Here is a 16,299-nt window from a genome sequence, read left to right on the forward strand (position 1 = left end):
ACATTCAACATTTAACCACCAATCAGCAAGCGCTACCCAGGTGCTGAACCAAAAATGGGCCAGCTCATAAGCTTTACATTCCTTCTTTTCAAATTAAGATACCAAGAGAACGAAGAAAATTTGATAATAGGAGTAAATCAGAAAGTTACTTAAAGGGACACTCAAGTCAAAATTAAACTTCATGATTCAGATACAGCATGCAATTTTAAACAACTTTCCAATTTACTTCCATTAACAAAATGTGCACAGTCTTTTTATATTTACACGTTTTGAGTCACCAACTCCTACTGAGCATGTGCAAGAATTCACAGCATATACGTATATGCATTTGTGATTGGCTGATGGCTGTCACATGGTACAGGGGGAGTGGAAATAGACATAACTTTGCAATTTATTTAACAAAAATCTACTACTCATTTGAAGTTCAGACTAAGTGCTATTGCATTGTCTTCGTATCATGCATTTGTTGATTATGCAAATGTACAGTGTTGACTGGTCCTTTAAAATTGCATGCTCTATCTAAATCATGAAAGAAAATGTGGGTTGTTTCATATCCCTTTAAAAGGACCAGTAAACACAGTAGATTTGCATAATCAACAAATGCAAGCTAACAAGACAATACAATAGCATTTACTATGAATTTCAAATTAGTAGATTTTTTTCTAACAAATTTCAAAGTTATGTATATTTCCACTCCCCCTGTACCATGTGATAGCAATCAGCCAATCACAAATGCATATACGTATAGTCTGTGAATTCTTGCACATGCTCAGTAGGAGCTGGTGACTTAAAAAACACAATTTATGCTTACCTGATAAATTTATTTCTCTTGTGGTGTATCCAGTCCACGGATCATCCATTACTTGTGGGATATTCTCATTCCCAACAGGAAGTTGCAACCCACAGCAGAGCTGTAATATAGCTCCTCCCCTAACTGTCATAGCCAGTCATTCGACCGAAAACAAGCCGAGAAAGGAGGAACCATAGGGTGCAGTGGTTACTGTAGTTTAAATTTAAAAATTACCTGCCTTAAAATGACAGGGCGGGCCGTGGACTGGATACACCACAAGAGAAATAAATTTATCAGGTAAGCATAAATTGTGTTTTCTCTTGTAAGGTGTATCCAGTCCACGGATCATCCATTACTTGTGGGATACCAATACCAAAGCTAAAGTACACGGATGAAGGGAGGGACAAGGCAGGAACTTAAATGGAATGAACCACTGCCCCTAAAACCTCTCTCCCAAATATAGCCTCTGAAAAAGCAAAAGTATCAAATTAGTAAAATTTTGAAATAATATGAAGCGAAGACCAAGTCGTCGCCTTGCAAATCTGATCAAAAGAAGCCTCATTTTTAAAGGCCCAAGTGGAAGCCACAGCTCTAGTGGAATGAGCTATAATCCTTTCAGGAGGCTGCTGTCCAGCAGTCTCATAGGCTAAGCGGATTAAGCTTCTTAGTCAAAAAGAAAAAGAGGTTGCCGAAGCCTTTTGACCTCTCCTCTGTCCAGAGTAGACAACAAACAAAGCAGATGTTTGACGAAAATCTTTAGTAGCTTGTAAGTAAAACTTTAAAGCACGGACCACGTCCAAATTGTGTAACACAAGGATGGAACAACAATCTCTTGATTGATATTCTTGTTAGATACCACCTTAGGTAAGAACCCAGGTTTGGTACGCAGGACTACCTTATCCGTATGAAAAATCAGATAAGGAGAATCACATTGTAAGGCAGATAGCTCAGAGACTCTACGAGCCGAGGAACTAGCTACCAAAAAAAAGAACTTTCCAAGATAAAAGCTTGATATCTATGGAATTAAGAGGTTCAAACGGAACTCCTTGAAGAACCTTAAGAACCAAGTTTAAGCTCCATGGTGGAGCAACAGGTTTAAACACAGGCTTGATTCTAACTAAAGCCTGACAAAATGCCTGAACGTCTGGAACATCTGCCAGACGCTTAACTAGCTGACAATCCTTTTTCCAAACCTTCTTGGAGAAAAGATAATATCCTAGCAATCCTGACCTTACTCCATGAGTAACCCTTGGATTCACACCAATAAAGATATCTACGCCATACCTTATGGTAAATTTTCCTGGTGACAGGCTTTCGTGCCTGTCTTAAAGGTATCAATAACTGACTCGGAGAAGCCACGCTTTGATAAAATTAAGCGTTCAATCTCCAGGCAGTCAGCCTCAGAGAAATTAGATTTGGATGGTTGAAAGGACCCTGAAGTAGAAGGTCCTGTTTCAGAGGCAGAGACCATGGTGGAAAGGATGACATGTCCACTAGATCTGCATACCAGGTCCTGCGTGGCCACGCAGGTGCTATCAGAATCACAGATGCTCTCTCCTGCTTGATCTTGGCAATCAGTCGAGGGAGCAGAGGAAACGGTGGAAACACATAAGCCAGGTTGAAAGACCAGGGCGCTGCTAGAGCATCTATCAGTGTCGCCTTGGGATCCCTGGACCTGGATCCGTAACACGGAAGCTTGGCGTTCTGGCGAGACGCCATGAGATCCAGTTCTGGTTTGCCCCAACGATGAATCAGTTGTGCAAATGCCTCCGGATGGAGTTCCCACTCTCCCGGATGAAAAGTCTGACGACTTAGAAAATCCGCCTCCCAGTGCTCTACACCTGGGATATGGATAGCTGATAGGTGACAAGAGTGAATCTCTGCCCAGCAAATTATTTTTTAAACTTCTAACATCTCTAGGGAACTTCTCGTTCCCCCTTGATGGTTGATGTAAGCTACAGTCGTGATGTTGTCCGACTGAAATCTGATGTACCTCAGAGTTGCTAACTGAGGCCAAGCCTAAAGAGCCTTGAATATCGCTCTTAGTTCCAGAATATTTAATGGAAGGAGAGACTCCTCCTGAGTCCACGATCTCTGAGCCTTCAGGGAGTTCCAGACTGCACCCCAACCTAGAAGGCTGGCATCTGTCGTAACAATTGTCCAATCTGGCCTGCGAAAGGTCATACCTTTGGACAGATGGACCCGAGATAGCCACCAGAGAAGAGAATCCCTGGTCTCTTGGTCCAGATTCAGTTGAGGGGACAAATCTGTGTAATCCCCGCTCCACTGACTGAGCATGCATAGTTGCAGCGGTCTGAGATGTAAGCGTGCAAACGGCACTATGTCCATTGCCGCTACCATTAAGCCGATTACTTCCATACACTGAACCACCGAAGGGCGCGGAATGGAATAACGAACCAGGCAGGATTTTAGAAGCTTTGATAACCTGGACTCCGTCAGGTGAATTTTCATTTCTACAGAATCTATCAGAGTCCCTAGAAAGGAAACTCTTGTGAGTGGGGATAGAGAACTCTTTTCCTCGTTCACTTTCCACCCATGCGACCACAGAAATGCCAGTACTACGTCCGTATGAGACTTGGCAATTTGGAAGTTTGACGCCTGTATCAGGATGTCGTCTAAATAAGGGGCTACTGCTATGCCCCGCGGTCTTAGAACCACCATAAGTGACCCTAGAACCTTTGTAAAGATTCTTGGGGCTGTAGCTAATCCCAAGGGAAGAGCTACAACTGGTAATGCCTGTCTTAAAAGGCAAACCTGAGAAACCGATGATGATCTTTGTGTATCGGAATGTGAAGATAAGCATCCTTTAGATCCACTGTAGTCATATATTGACCCTCCTGGATCAGTATTAGGATGGTACGAATAGTTTCCATCTTGAACGACGGAACTTTGAGTTATTTGTTTAAGATCTTTAGATCCAAAATTGGTCTGAAGGTTCCCTCTTTTTTGGGAACCACAAACAGATTTGAGTAAAAACCCTGTCCCTGTTCCTCCTTTGGAACTGGATGGATCACTCCCATAACTAGGAGGACTCGTACACAGTGTAAGAATGCCTCTCTCTTTATCTGGTGTGCAGATAATTGTGAAAGGTGAAATCTCCCTTTTGGGGGGGAAAGCTTTGAAGTCCAGAAGATATCCCTGGGATATAATTTCCAACGCCCAGGGATCCTGAACATCTCTTGCCCACGCCTGGGCAAAGAGTGAAAGTCTGCCCCCTACTATATCCGTTCCCGGATAGGGGGCCGTTCCTTCATGCTGTCTTAGAGGCAGCAGCAGGCTTTTTTACCTGCTTACCTTTTTTCCATGTCAGTTCCCTCTTGTTTATTATTAGAGGAAGTTGATGCCGCACCTGCCTTGAAGTTTTGAAAGGCACGAAAATTAGACTGTTTGGCCCTAGATTTGGACCTGTCCTGAGGAAGGGCATGACCTTTTCCTCCAGTGATATCAGCAATAATCTCCTTCAACCAGGCCCGAATAGGGTCTGCCCCTTGAAGGGAATGTTAAGTAGCTTAGATTTTGAAGTCACGTCAGCTGACCATGATCTAAGCCATAGCGCTCTGCGCGCCTGTATAGCAAAACCAGAATTCTTAGCCGTTAGTTTAGTCAAATGAACAATGGCATCAGAATAAAAGAATTGGCTAGCTTAAGTGCTCTAAGTTTGCCAAGTATGTCATCCAATGGAGTCGCTACCTGTAAAGCCTCTTCCAGAGACTCAAACCAGTACGCCGCAGCAGCAGTGACAGGGGCAATGCATGCAAGGGGCTGTAGGATAAAACCTTGTTGAATAAATATTTTCTTAAGGTAACCTCTAATTTTTTTATCCATTGGATCTAAAAAAAAAAAAGCACAACTGTCCTCGACAGGGATAGTAGTACGCTTTACTAGAGTAGAAACTGCTCCCTCCACCTTAGGGACTGTCTGCCATAAGTCCCATGTGGTGGCGTCTATTGGAAACATTTTTCTAAAAATAGGAGGGGAAGAGAACGGCACACCTGGTCTATCCCATTCCTTATTAATAATTTCTGTAAACCTTTTAGGTATTTGGAAAAACATCAGTACACACCGGCACTGCAAAGTATTTATCCAGTCTACACAATTTCTCTGGCACTGCAATGGTATCACAGTCATTCAGAGCAGCTAAAATCTCCCTAAGCAACACGCGGAGGTGTTCAAGCTTAAATTTAAATGTAGAAATATTAGAATCAGGTGTCTTTCCTGAGTCATTAACATCACCCACTGACTGAAGCTCTCGTTCCTCAGCTTCTGCATATTGTGAGGCAGTATCAGACATGGTTCTTAAAGCGTCAGTATGCTCTGCATTTTGTCTCACCCCAGAGCTATCTCGCTTACCTGTAAGTTCAGGTAGTCTGGCTAATACCGCTGACAGTGTATTATCCATGACTGCCGCCATGTCTTGTAAAGTAAACGCTATGGGCGCCCTAGATGTACTTGGCGCCATTTGAGCGTGAGTCCCTTAAGCGGGAGTCAAAGGGTCTGACATAACTTCCCCCTCGTCAGATTCCTCTGGTGATACATTTTTTAAAGACAGAAAATGATCTTTATTGCATAAAATGAAATCAGTACATTTGGTACACATTCTAAGAGGGGGTTCCACCATGGCTTTTAAACATAATAAACAAGGAGTTTCTTCTATGTCAGACATGTTTATACAGAATAGCAATGAGACTAGCAAGCTTGGAAAACACTTTAAATCAAGTTAACAAGCAAATATAAAAAACGGTACTGTGCCTTTAAGAGAAACAAATTTTGTCAGAATTTGAAAAACAGTGAAAAAATGCAGTAAATCAAACGAAATTTTTACAGTGTGTATAATAGGCTAACAGAGCATTGCACCCACTTGCAAATGGATGATTAACCCCTTAGTTCAAAAAACGGATCAAAAAACGAAATAGACTTTTTTTAACAGTCACAACCAACTGCCACAGCAAGCTGTGGCCCTACCTTCCCCAATAAACGACTTTGGAAAGCCTTTGGGCCCTTTAGAGATGTCCTATAGCATTCAGAGGGCCTTTGAGGGAAGCTGGATGTCACAGTTTGTAATTTTAACTGCACCAACTGTAACTTTTATACTACAACAGTGGAAATTGTTTCTAGTCAAAATTTAAGCCAGCCATGTGGAAAAAACTAGGCCCCAATAAAGTTTTATCACCAAAGCATATATAAAAACGATTAAACATGCCAGCAAACGTTTTATATTGTAAATATCATAAGGGTATTACCCCTGGGAGTAAGCATGATTGCAGTCGTTATTAAATCACTGTATTCAGGCTTAACTTACATTAATCCGGTATCAGCAGCATTTTCTAGTGTTTTCCATCTCTAGAAAAAATTATAACTGCACATACCTGATAGCAGAATAAACTGCACACCATTCTCTCGCTGAAGTTACCTCATCTGTGTAATCCCCTCAGACATATGTGAGAATAGCAATGGATCTTAGTTACAACCTGCTAAGATCATAGAAACCTCAGGCAGATTCTTCTTCTATTTACTGCCTGAGATAAAATAGCACAACTCCGGTACTATTTAAAAATAACAAACTTTTGATTGAAGAAAATAAACTAGCTATATTTAACCACTCTCTCCTACAACGTCCTAGCTTGTTGAGAGTTGCAAGAGAATGACTGGCTATGACAGTTAGGGGAGGAGCTATATTACAGCTCTGCTGTGGGTATCCTCTTGCAACTTCCTGTTGGGAATAAGAATATCCCACAAGTAATGGATGATCCGTGGACTGGATACACCTTACAAGAGAAAGTGTAAATATACAAAGAATGTGCACATTTTTTTAATGGAAGTAAATTGGAAAGTTGTTTAAAATTACATGCTGTATCTGAATAAATGAAAATTGAATTTGACCTGGGTGTCCCTTTAACATTAATGCAGCATCTTGGCAATGCATATAAACAAAAGAACATGCAAAACAACTGTCTATTAAAAAGGAGTAGTGCTGTCAAGAAACCTAATGCGTAAGTTCCCCACTTCCATTTCAATGAAGGGTAGGTACAACTTTGGATTGGCTGTACCACCTGTTATGACAACAACAAAAAAAGCATAGAGACTGCAGTAGAGCTGCAACAACTAATCAATATAATCGATAATTAAAATAGTTGTCAACTAATCTCATTATCGATTAGTTGGTCTGCACATGGTATTGTGTTTTATGGTTATATCATTAGCCTAAAGGACGTCTAATTTTCACTTTTTCAGGACAGTATAAGTAAAACTACTCCTTGCTTATGTGCAACCCAGAAATAAAATAGGAGTCATCATTTGGATTGTTTATATTAAATCAGGTGATTTGGGACTATGTTTTGCATTAAATAGTGCCAAACTTGTTGTTATTTACACTTAGCCCTTGATTGATGGGATTTATTTGAACTGATGTGCACTATTATCTGTTTGCACAATTATTAGCTGATTGCTTGCTATTGCTGATTACAAGTACGGTTTTGTCCTGTTATTGATATATAGTCCTTAGCACTTTTAAAAAAAAATGTAATTGTTGTGTTTTTTTTAAAATAAATAAATTGTTATTTGTACCAAAATTCCACATCTATAAGTATATATATGCTATTTTAAGATCAGACTAGATATTTATACCCTAACCTTATAGTGGGTTATTTACCATTGCATATAGATATTTAAGATATTTGTATGTTAGAATGAAGTCCAGGCTTTCTTTATTGAGAGGCACGTTGCCAAGGAGGAAAACACTTTGCATTGGTGGAGCTAACAAAGATAAATATCCCACCTTGGCAAAATTGGCAAAACCCTACTTATGCATCTTAGGCACCACAACACCATCTGAGCACCAATTCTCTGCAGCAGGCAAAATAGCTTGCAAAAAGAGAGCCAGCCTTAGCCAGGAGCATGTGGTCATTTTGACATTTTTGCATTTCATTGCAAAGTTTCTAAAAGAGAGAATAACAGAATGTTATAAATAGCAATAGTTCTACCTCTTTCTAGATCTACCTCTTTTCAAACAGTTTGTGGTTTTGTTTTGCTTAATTACAAAAATGTGCTCTGCTGCTTAAAATTTGGACAAACAGTTGTGTTAATATAAAATTTTAGTCTGAAGTTTTATATTTGTAACACTCAGTATGTGCATTTTATTTTAAATACAGGAAAAAAATAGATTATTTTTTTATCTCATTGTCAATCAAAAAAAAAGAATTCGGCTGATTAATCGATTATGAAAATAATCTTTAGTTGCAGCCCTAGTTTGCAGGTCTGTACAGTAAATATTAAACAACTGCTGTGCAAACGTTTTAATTGGAAAGTGCTTTTTTAAATTGTTCAAAACCTAGCTGATGTACATACTCTAATGGTGCAAGTGTATTGTAGCTTAAAATATTATTCAGTGTCCCTTTCTATCTTTAAAAAGGAATGTTAAACACTAAATGCATGCTAGACATGATTTATTCAAAGCAAAGAGTAGCCTTAGAATAATATGCAGCTGTATTTTTACCATTATATTAGTTTTTTTTAAATATTGAGGCTATAAGTGAAAAGTTTAGTTTCTAAAAAGTACTTCTAGATTATATAAAGTGCTGGTTGCTGCCATGTTACTTTGAACTAGTTTATCTGTCTTCTGCTGAGAACAATTAGGGAAATATATAATATAAACCAGGTAATAAAGTAAGGTTTGCGTAAACAATGCTGTGTGGAAGCCCTCACAACCTTGTTTGTATTAGTCTATTTTATTGCCTGTTTTATATCTGTTTGTAATTGTTTGCAGCAAGTCAGTAAGATAAGCATAACTTAAAGGCAGAGTCTACACCAGAATTCCTATTGTTTAAAAAGATAGATAACGCCTTTACTACCAATTCCCCAACTTTGCACAACCAACATTGTTATATTACTATACCTTATAACCTTTATACCTCTAAATGTCTGCCTGTTTCTAAGCCACTATAGACAGCCTCTTATTTTTTTTTATTTTTTTTGCTTTTCACAACAGGTGTGTGCTAGTTCATGTGAGCCATATAGATAACATATTGCTGACGCCTGTGGTTTGTGGCAGAAACTGCACTAATTGGATAAAATGCAAGTCAATAGATAATAAAAAAAAATTAAAAATCATGTGATCAGGGGGCTGTTAGAAAAGGCTTAGATACAAGGTAATCACTGAGGTAAAATTGTATTAATATAACCATGTTGGTTATGCAAAACTGGGGAATGGGTAAAAAAGCAAGGCATAATCTATATTTTTAAACAATAACAATTTCTGAGTAGACTTTCCCTTTAAAGGGACACTAAACCCAAAAATGTTCTTTCATAATTCAGTTAGAAAATACAATTTTAAACAACATTCAAATTTACTTCTATTATCTAATTTGTTTTATTTTTTAGATATCCTTTGTTGAAGAAATAGCAATGCATATGGGTGAGCCAATCACACAAGGCATCTCTTTGCACCCACCAATCAGCAGCTACTGAGCCTATCTAGATATGCTTTTCAGCAAAGAATATAAAAAGAAATTCCTGAGGAGGAAAAAACTTAAGAGGATGCGCTTGGAACACAGGTTATCAAAGTGGGACCTAACACTTTATGATTGGGTTTGTACCCGTATGCATAAATAAAAAAATTATTGTTATAAACAGCACAGTGTTTGGTATGTGTGAAAAATTTATAATAATGACGAAAATAAATTGTGTGTAAAACAAGTGCTCAGGACAATTTGTGTATAATATTAGTGATACAATAATCAGATATCACAGATAAACAATGATATTTGTGGCGATTAGTAAAATATATAAAAAAAGTACTTATCAATGTCCCAAAAATTGCTGTGATGTAAAAAATAAGTGTCCAATCCTAATATGTGAACGGTGATGTGTTCAGGTGTTTGGCGTGCTCCTCTTGTGTCCCGCGGTGCGATGGGTCAGGGTGTCTAGAATGGAAGATAAACAAGGGGCGCCAACATAGTGTGAATCGTTCAAACAACAAATATAAAAGTGATGTGCAAAAAACTACTCACAAGGAAAGTGGCACCTTAAATGAATAAGGTGCGATAAAGCAGGCTGACATTCAAATTCCAGCAGTCAGTACGCTGGAGGTCTCACCCAGAGGACCTGTGGAATCCAGATAAGCGTCTAGAAAGTAGCACCCACGTTTTTTTAGGGCCAATGGCCGGACCAGGTGAGCTGCAAGCTGATAGGTGTTTCATCAGGCATCGTTTGCCTGATGAAACGGTCTGGAATAGACTGAGAAACGCGTTGCAAAATAAATACTGTTTTTTTTATACCACGACCCGGTATTTTTGCTTCTTTCCACGATCCACTTGTTTTTGAAACAGGACTTTTACCACGGAACCTTTCATACACTGACACTGTCGTTTTTGGAGAAAAGTCTCGGTGGCGTGAGTGCAGCAGGAGAACACCTATCAGCTTGCAGCTCACCTGGTCCGGCCATTGGCCCTAAAAAACGTGGGTGCTACTTTCTAGACGCTTATCTGGATTCCACAGGTCCTCTGGGTGAGACCTCCAGCGTACTGACTGCTGGAATTTGAATGTCAGCCTGCTTTATCGCACCTTATTCATTTAAGGTGCCACTTTCCTTGTGAGTAGTTTTTTGCACATCACTTTTATATTTGTTGTTTGAACGATTCACACTATGTTGGCGCCCCTTGTTTATCTTCCATTCTTTTCAGCAAAGAATATCAAAAGAATGAAACAAATTAGATAATAGAAGTAAATTAGAACGTTGTTTAAAATTGCACACTCTTTCTAAATCATGAAAGAAAAAAATTGGGGTTTCATGTCCTTTTAAGTTCAGACATGGTGTTGTCCCATTATTTTATAGAAACTGTGGAATTTGAGAAAAAACTATTTTTAGATTTAAATTACAGGAAAGGGGGCAAAATAAATAATGAAAATATATTGCAAAGTTTTTTTAAGTACACATAATTAAAGATTTTATATAACCATCTCATAATGTTTAATATCCCTTTAAGACTCAATGGACTAGCAAATTTTCTCCATTGGCTAATAACCTGTCTTCTCTGGCTTAAAATTATAGTGATATTTTTCCACCCATGTATATCTACCACACACACCACTAAATACTTGAAACATTGATGGTTATGAGAGTCAAACCAATACTGCGACCCCTATCAGGAGGCAATGGCAACTACATTTTATTTAATTACCAACTTTTAATACTAGGCATACTAAAATAATGCACCTTTAAAAACTGTTGTATCCATTGATAGAGTAAAACACAAACAGAATTCAACTTATTACAGTGTCCCAACATAATCATGGCTCTAAAAAATCAATTGTTAGATGTCAACTTGCAAATAAATGTATTTGTTTTTATGTCTTTTTATATGATCTGTTTGACTCAGGCCAGGTATATTTTATATATAAAACGAATTACAAGAAAGTAGGAGCCTTCTCCTTGTTGTTTTAATACTTTACTATATACATACACTATACTGTCAGTACATGAACCTTGACCTCTCGAGAGGCTGTGCGCCATTTCCAGCCCCTTCTTGTAGTTACCAATGGACGCCTCCTACTCTCTCTGATTAGTTGGTTTTCAGACAACTGAATTTTAACTGGCCAAACGAAACATCAATCAAATAACTTGCTTCACTTGTTTAAAATAAAAAAATACGCTTCCTTCGTTTCCATCTGTAACCCATTCATGTCGGTTTGCTGTAACTAGGCAAACACATATACAGCCACCATTGCATTGTAACTATATGTACAGCAGAAAACAGCACGGTGGAGATTGTTAGTGTAACTCCAAACGTTGCATGCTAGCCATTTAACTTACTGTAACAGAAAGAACAGTGGCGGCGGCGGTAGTGACTCATTGCACAAACAACAGTAGTGTGCCAGTCGCCACCCACGTCCCAGGCCTGGAGAGGTTGATAGCCAGAAACGTACAGCTTCCAAAATGGTGGTTATGGACTCATATGGCAGCAAAACAGGCCCAGGTAGAAAGGTGTTAACTGAAAGCTCTCACACAAATCCCGTAACAGCCGCTGGTGTAATGTACACAATCTAGCACCGCGGCACAGGCTCCATTTTACCAGAGTGCTTGGTGTCACAGCTAGGTTAATATCCATCTGTGCGCCCACTAGCTTCACAAGGGCACAAGTGTTATAATTGTTTATATATATATATATATATATATATATATATATATATATATATATATATATATATATATATATATATATATATATATATATATATATAACGAGAATCTTGCCCCAACCATAAATATAAAAATTGTAATCACTGAGCAAAGTAAAAAAACTGAAAATGTTATGTTTACTATAATACTGTACTTCACAGTACTTGCACTTCTAAAAATACTAATTCAATGATATGTAACTTCTTAGCTGTCAGAGACCGTGCAAATAACTAAATTACATGGTTTGTTAATTGTTTTTATGTAACGAAAAACTGATATAATTGACAAAACAAACATAATTTTGTTACTAGATAAGTGCTGCTTTAAAAATATACTGTAAATAGCAGCATACTGTCAACGCAGCAGTATCTACAAATGTGTCCAGCATTCCTAGCTGCCTATGAGTTGCCCACAGAGGGAAAACAAACATACAAAACCACACATATGTTATATATAAATATAAATACACAATGTACAAATAAATGACATCCATTTGACTCCTTAAAATAATGAAAGCCCCTAATAACGTCTTCAATATTACCTGTAACAAAACTGATCCATTTGTATAAAAAATCGATTTGCTGTGCAATCCTGGCATGACGATCATACAACAAATAGCTCAGACTACCCGAAACTGAATAACCACTCTAAATCCAAAAGTGAAATTAAAAGTCTTCATCCTAACAGGACTACAAAAATCAAAGCTTCCTAACAATGCTAAGGTTTTTTTTTTATTTATTTTTCACCACAGCTGTCAGCTTCCTGTTTAGACAGAATTTACTAGAAGCTGTGTTTATAAAATAAAACTATTAATTTTAATGAGTTTGGTTTTATTCCTTCCCATGTATCTGCTGCATAGGGGTGCAAAGGCAGAAGACGTGGGTTCAAAATGTAAGTTACATACCAGCAGTAAATGATCGCAGGATCAAAACTAAAAGTGACGGCTCCAGATCGAAAGCAAAACAAGGAGAGGAAAGTGAGAGAGCTCTGGCTGAATTCTCCCCCTCCCTGGATTTGTTTGTTTCGTGTTTGCTCAGCAAGGACAGGAGGGGGAGGTTCTGGTGTGGTGGTTGCAATTGCGGAAGCTTGGAGGCCTTTTTTTTTTGCTGTTACATTCTCATTGAAAAGACCAGCCCACTAACCAGCTATTCTCGGAAAAAGGCAATTTCATTTTCACTTCCCAGTACAACATGTTACGTCGCAGTACAGAAAGTAGAAACCACCTCTGCTAAAGAAATAAATACAACCTGAATTAATTTGACATATACGTGCCTCATTTACATATAACTTGTAAAAATGTGTTTTCGTTTTTTATTTATTTTTTATTCATAATGGAAAACGTTAGTCGAGCAAGCAAACTGAAAGAATAAATTTATAAACATGCAAGAACAACGTTTAGAGGGTATACTTTTAGGAACTGGAAAACATACATTTACACGCTAAATAAATGTTTTCAGTATTTAAACGCCTTCATAATTTCCATAGTTTTATAGCTTTGCAGACTAGGTAACCTTTTAAAAAAAAGAATCATGTTGAAAACATTTTTTGTATCCGTTTCTGTGACCAGTTAGACACAGATGGAAATGATCTCCTGTACCAATTTTTGTATATATATATATGTGTGTGTGTGTGTACATGTGTCAAGTCCAGAGGGAAAGCATGGGAACAGAGTTCCTGCAATATTTTTGCAGGAGGAACAAAGTTATTATTATCAGGTATTTGTAGAACGCCAACAGATTCCGCAGCGCTGTAAACATAGTCTGTATACAGGATAACTTTTGTAGGGATCAAGTGGGTAGAGGGCCCTGCCGAGAGGCTGTTGTAGTTCCCCCTGGACAGAGAACAGAAATGCTTCAGTAAACACTGCTGCTAGTGGGAGGAGCTAGAGCACAGTCTGGTTAGAGGGGTGTCATAAAATGCAGGACACAGTAGAGAGGGTACAACACTATTTTATTGAAGAGCATGGAAATATACATCTGGTACCATTGATCTCGCTTAGTAACTGCGACATAGACAATAATGGACCTAAGCCCTGCCCCTATCCGGTGATGTCACTTCCCACTCACATCACATCTTCCCCCTTTTCAAAGGAAAAAGTATACTATTTTTTTCATTTGAATACAACAAATAACAAGGTATACAAGAAGCCTACAACAACAGTTTTGTATAGTATATAACAAATAACAGGTTAAAGAGAATATCTGTATAAACAACATAAATTACATCCTGACTTGAACATCGGGGTAGACTACCCTAGTCCACAGTGACCATGGTATTATTCTGCCCATACTTCCGGTCACTGTTCTAACTAGTGCTAATCCCGATATCAGGTCGGAAGTTTCACCACTCTTCCGCTTGATGTAATTCTACATGAACTGTCCTCTGATACAGAAGAAGGTGATTGAGAGTCTTCTGGAGGCAAAGACTTATCCCCGCTGTGATCTTGCTGAGGGGAAGGCACCCCTCTCAAAACAGGGGATCCCACTGGCGGTGGTACAGAGGCATCCAACTCCAAACTCTCAGGTACAGGCTGAAGATGTTTTCTATTTCGACGTGTGACTGTCCATCAGTAAGGACTACCCAAGACCTTGGTTCTGGAAAGCGTCTAATTACTGTAGCAGGTGTCTTCCATTTCTTCTCATCATCCAGTTCAATTCTGACACTTTGCCCCGCATTCAGCTCCTGCAAGGGCCTCACAGAGTGTCTCCTGTCGTAGAAGAATCGATAGCCCCTTTTTGCCTCTTCATCCCTCCTAAGGACCTCGTCCCGAGGAATAGAGCCAGTTGGCTGGAAGACAACCACATAGGGTAAGGTGGTGCGAATCTGACGTCCTAGCATCAGCTGTGACAGGCTAAACCCCGTGGCTTGAATGGGAGTCGCCCTATAGGACAAGAGGGCCAGGTACGGCTCAGATTGTTTCAAAATTAACTTTGTTGTTTGAACTGCCCTTTCAGCCATTCCATTGGCCTACGGGTAATGTGGACTTGACATGGAATGTACAAAATCATATTCTCTGCTGAAAGAACTGAACTCTGTGGAAGCAAACTGCATTCCGTTATCACTCACCAACTCCATTGGTTTGCCCCACCGGACGAACAGGCTCTTGAAACGAATGATAACGGCTTAACTTGTGATCTCATTCAAGGGTGCTATCTCCAAATACCTGGAATAGTAGTCAATCACGACTAGGTACCTTTTCCCGTGCAGTTCGCACAAATCAGCAGCTATTTTCTGCCACGGGCCTGCAGGCAGCGGAGTAGAAATCATGGGCTCCCTTCTCTGAGTAGGCCAGCGTTCCCAGCAAAAGGCACATTTTGACACATGGCTTGCAATATCGGAACTGATCCCCGGCCACCATACTGCCGTAGCTGCCCTTTCTCTGCACTTTGTAATGCCTAAGTGGCCATCATGAATCCTGTTTAACATCTCCTGCCGCATGCTGACAGGAATAGCAATGCGGTCCTGGAACAGCACCAACCCATCCAGCTCCGTGAGCTGCAACCTTTTTGACTGGTAAGAACTTAAAGACATCCAGGCTGCCCGAGTCTCGGGCCAACCTTCTTTTATGTACTTTATAACTTCTTGAAGGTCTGTATCTAAATATGTCTCTTTTCTTATGTGTTCTAGCTTCCCTGAAGAAATTGATTTGGAGGCCAGAACTGAATCTACATACACCTTCACATCTGATTCCATTGAAGATTCTTCAGCAGCAGCTAGCAGAAGCCTGGAAAGTGTATCTGCCACAACTAGTTGTTTTCCCGGGGTTGAACCTGAGCAGCCTCATTAGAAGTCTCTGGCATCTTAGGGGTGTTTTGTCAATATCATAGGAGTTGATTAGAGGGACTTGCGGTTTATGGTCAGTCTCCAGACTAAATTTCTCTAAACCCACTAGGTAACGCTGAAAGCGCTCACAGGCCCAAACTGCAGCCAGACACTCTTTCTCAATTTGGGCGTATTTTGACTCAGCAGCCGGCAGTGTATGTGAACAGTAGGCAATGGGCTGTAGTTTGTTCTCATTCAACTGCAGGAGGGCGGCCCCTAACCCATAACTGCTCACATCAGCACTAAGCACAGTCATTTTCGAAGGGTCATAGAACCCCAACACTGGGGCAGACCCCAGCAGGGACTTGACCTCCATAAAAGATTATTCCTGTCAAGGTTCCCAGACCCAGGCAACATCTTTCTTTAGCAACTCTGTGATAGGGTGTAGTATTGTGGATAAATCTGGAAGGAACCTGCCCACATAATTTACAAGGCCCAATATTTGTCTCAGCTCATGTACATCAGAAGGACTTTTCATCTGTTCAATAGCACA

General features: G+C 39.5%; 1 protein-coding gene across 1 annotated transcript in view; it reads right to left on the minus strand.

Annotated features, from left to right (window-relative positions):
* Positions 1-12,976, minus strand: part of IRF2 (interferon regulatory factor 2) — a gene marked incomplete in the record, with an annotated part of 386,799 nt that extends 373,823 nt beyond the window's left edge. Inside the window, 1 exon segment of the mRNA XM_053703873.1 lies at positions 12,889-12,976.
* Between the last annotated feature and the right edge of the window lie 3,323 nt (positions 12,977-16,299).

Source organism: Bombina bombina, chromosome 2, assembly GCF_027579735.1.
Source record: "Bombina bombina isolate aBomBom1 chromosome 2, aBomBom1.pri, whole genome shotgun sequence".
NCBI lineage: Eukaryota > Metazoa > Chordata > Amphibia > Anura > Bombinatoridae > Bombina > Bombina bombina.